Source organism: Genypterus blacodes, unplaced genomic scaffold (assembly GCF_046128005.1).
Source record: "Genypterus blacodes isolate CSIRO-AG114 ecotype Tasmania unplaced genomic scaffold, CSIRO-AGI_Gbla_v1 ptg000108l_1, whole genome shotgun sequence".
In the NCBI taxonomy this organism is placed as follows: Eukaryota; Metazoa; Chordata; class Actinopteri; order Ophidiiformes; family Ophidiidae; genus Genypterus; species Genypterus blacodes.
This window is the reverse complement of record NW_027466912.1, coordinates 94220-98579: the sequence shown is the minus strand read 5'-3', so window position 1 is coordinate 98579 and position 4360 is coordinate 94220.

The following is a 4360-nucleotide window of genomic DNA, read 5'->3' as shown; positions in this document are numbered from 1 at the left end:
TTTTATCCTCCTCTCCCATCATTTTTGCATTTCTATCATTTCATTCAGTCTTAATCTCGATCTATCTTTGTCGTCTCGTGGTCTTTCGCAAAGCACTGACGCAATCTGATCTGATTTGTTTGGAGAGTAGCAGTAGAACGAGGCAGTGTGGGTTGTCTGGAACACACACACACACACACATACAGAGCGAAAGAGAGAGAGAGAGAGAGAGAGAGAGAGAGCACACTCAATTAAAGCCGATTCTGAAGGGCCCATCAGCGGCTGTGAGGACATCGATTTGGGTGACTGACAACGGTAAAATGGCTTTAAAATGCATATCTAAGTCCTGCATTAATGGTGAAGGAAATCCCTCTATTCTCTTTTTGTCACTCGCACACCATCACTGTGACAGAGTGACACACACAGACACACACACACACCATACTGATATCTGTGGTTACATCCCCTCCTGGCTCACATCCTACCCTGTTCTTTGTAGAGATACAATTCAAAACTGGGATTGAGAAACACAACGCTCCTCTACCTATAACGCTGCCTGCCAGTGTGATGACAGTGACGGCTGTAGCTGTGCCAGCGTGCTGCCGGGCCAGGGCAAAGGAAAATCTCCAGAGTCTGCCCGGCAACGGAACAAAATGCTATTTGGCTAACCTTGAATCACTGGCAATATCTAGGGGTTTCATTAGCATAACAGAGGAGTCCTTCCACTTGTAAACACAGCGTCGCTCTGCATTCTGTGCAGTGTGCGTGCATGCGATGTTAACTACACTTTGGGTGTAAGTGAGGAAATAAGTGTATTTGTGTGATAAGTGCTGTATGTTGCTTGCTTGTTGTACTTGTTTTGCTCAAGGACACACTGGCAGCTCACCGGTTTTCATACCACCTGCATGTTGTGATCCTGGAACGCCTTTGTGTGACTTTGATACACTTTCCCAGGTCAGTGCTGAAGTGAAATGACCTGAAATGGCTCTAATTTGATTTAAAAAAAAGGCCTGAACTGACATGCAGGACTGCGAAATAACTCTCTAATCTGCGACAAACATCATAAATATCAAAATTTAGCTTATTTTGAGATGGAAACACGTTGTATTCATTAGTCTTACCGCATCATAAAGCACTTCAATGATGGTTTTGGGTTTCAGTCATATGATCGGTCCTCAATGAAGTCAAATCAATGCAAAGATAAACCAAAAAAAGACAGAAGAGTTTTTGCCGTTTCTTTCGCACACGCCCTCTCCATTGTTCTCCATCTGCCTGTGCTGCTTTTGTCCCCTGACACCTGTGTGTGTTTGCTGCTCCTTAAAGTATCTGCGCCCACCCACACACACAGCCCATAGATTAGTCTGAGCCCTCACCGCTATATGTCCTTCCGTCTGAGCCTTTTTTAATTTAGGAAACAACCTAAGACAAGAATACTGAATTAAGCTTCAGGCACCAAACTGGGACTTTTCTATTTTAAGTGTGATACCAGTTACCATCACTCTTACACTTAAGGGCTGTTCTGCTTTACCACATGCCGAAACTCTTACTCGTCCAGTTAACATTTTTCTCACATGCATGAATTCCTCTCATCTGCAATCTACATAGATGTAACTCAAATCGATAAATTTGTAGATATTCGACCGCTTCATTTTCTACCTATTCTGGACGAATGATTCATCACGGTTCGGCACACAGGCCCGTCGCCTTTATTGTCTGTAAACAGGTCAGCGCAGACGGCGGTCTCATCCGTTACGCTGACACTTAGTCGTTAGCCATGAGCCACGCTGTCCGCTTGAGAGATTAGCCGCTAGCACTGCCGCTCAAAGCTCTTGGGGGGGGGGCAAACGTCGGCGAAATCCAAGAAACTGTTCTTGAGTGCAAGATCGAACAGAACTGAACGTCCATTGGTGTTGACAGCGGTGTTAGACAGTTCCTTTTGCAGTCAATATTGCTGAAGACAGTGACCAAAGAAAATGTTTCAATCTTTTCTCACCAAGGCTTTGCTTTGTTCACACTTAGATCCGAACTACCGTCAAGCCAAGTGCTTTTTTTTTTACTTGAAGGCTGATTGACGCAGTTCTTCCAGTTGATGGTCCAGGTGTCATTCATGTTCTCTGAGGTGTGTTTTAGGCATCATTGTTAATCAAATACAGTATATAACACTTTCAGTACAGCACATGATGCAGGCGTGAAGAATTGATGAGGATAAAGAGAAGAACGGGGATAATGTGCATGATGACACAGTTTGATTCCTGCCGTTTTGAAAAGGTTTACAAAAGATTAATGTTTGCGATACAGAGGAAGAGTACCTGACACCAGCTGAGCCTTCACCTTCCCCGGTGAGCTCAATTCCCACAAACCAGCAGGCACCAGCAGCACAGTGAGTCGTGCTGGCGAAGAGTATTTCCTCTTGTCTATGTGAATCCCCACGTTCAAAGCCATACAACCTGTTTCTGCCAGCATGGCAAACAGCAGCACCCCATCCACGCACGCACGCACGCACGCACGCACGCACGCACGCACGCACGCACGCACGCACGCACGCACGCACGCACGCACGCACGCACGCACACACACACACACGTCTCTGTGGAGTGTGCGTGTCCAGCGAATCAGCTAAGGGATTGAATTCCTTTGAGGGGGCTCACACACTGACACTTTGAACTCTGTCCCACCATCACATTGGAGCATTTATTTGCAATCCAGTTGCTGAAAATATCTGCCCAGCTCTTCAGTCTGTTCCAAACAAACCAGAAATATACAACACATCATCGCAACAATACAAAATCATAACAACAATTCAGAAATCTTCACTCCTGGGTTGGATTTGGTCAGATTTCCACCACAGGTGGGGATCATCACACTTTTTGTTTATTTTGCTGTGTTTATTCTAACAGTGTGATCGAATTGTAAACCCATCTATTGGCATTTATACATTATTAATGCTCATTTTAAATATTAATAGAATGTGATATGGATGAACCAAACTCTGCAGGTTACACTGACTTACGCTGTGTATATTTGTTTACTATCACCAGAGGCTATTATGGAAATATGTTTAATAGGAAAAAAAATGCAGAAATGTGTGATTATGTCATTAATTTTCTATTTCAATTTTCACACTCTCTCACTCGCTCTCTCTCTCCCCCCCCACCTCCCACCCCCTCTCCCCCCCCTCCCTCTGTCTCTGTGTACTTGTGTGTGTGTAAGCCAGACACAATGTTTGAGTGACAGGTAATGTTTGGGGAACAGCGGTGAAAACACACACGAGTGGCGTGGTCGACACAAAACCACTCCACACGTCACTGCATATTCTGACGCACTCCAAGTTGACAGCAAAAAGTGCATCTCCATCATTCTGTTTCTATACCTTCCTCTCCTCTTTCACCCCATCAGCCCATCCAGCTATCACAAAGCGACAGCTGTTTGCCCTTCAGTCACACACAGGCATGCACATGCACACATGCATGCTGACAATCACACACACACACACACACACACACACGCACACACACGAGCGCGCACACACAGAGGTACAGTATGATGGTTGATGGTTGGTTTCTTGGTGCTCACTCAGGTAATTACCATGCTGCTAATGGCAGTGTCTACTCCATTGACACACCCAACTCCACACTCACACACACACACACACGCACACACGATTGCTCGACAACCATAGACTATTGAGCTGCCCACTTCCCTTAGAAACCCTCTCTCAGCACAATGCATTCTGTTTCTGTGCTGGCACCCCGCCACTACACTCAGCTCAAGCTCCTTGTGTGTGTGTGTGTGTGTGCGCGCACGTGTGCATGTGTGTGTGTGTCTCAATGCATTATCAACCACCTCCACATCTTTCTTCTCCACCTCGATATACCCTGAGACACAAATACCTACACATGTAGATGTACGTGGACTCTCGCACGCACGCACGCACGCACGCACGCACGCACGCACACACACACACACACACACACACACACACACTAGGGTAGCAGATGGGCTGCCATCGAGTCTGACTGGCTGTATTTCATAGAAAACACTGCTCCCTAGTGGTAAATTCTAGAACAACAGGAATGAGAACCCACCCCCTCACCTGAACATCACATCTTCTCCCACATATTTCACCACACATTTCCTTGTTGGCTCTATATATGAAGATTTTGATTATTAGTCGTGAATTTGATTATCCAGTCACAAATATATACTACGTCTGTTTCTCAGCTAACAGCTATCTGCATTAATTTGCCTTTTGTGGTTCATCTCTCAGTACAGCTCATAGGCAATGAAGTATATTCTATTCCCATCCTTGTATTGTACTTCCTTCCTTGCACGTCCACAAATTTTTTCCTTCATTTCATTTGTATATTGAAGTGCTTAGAAT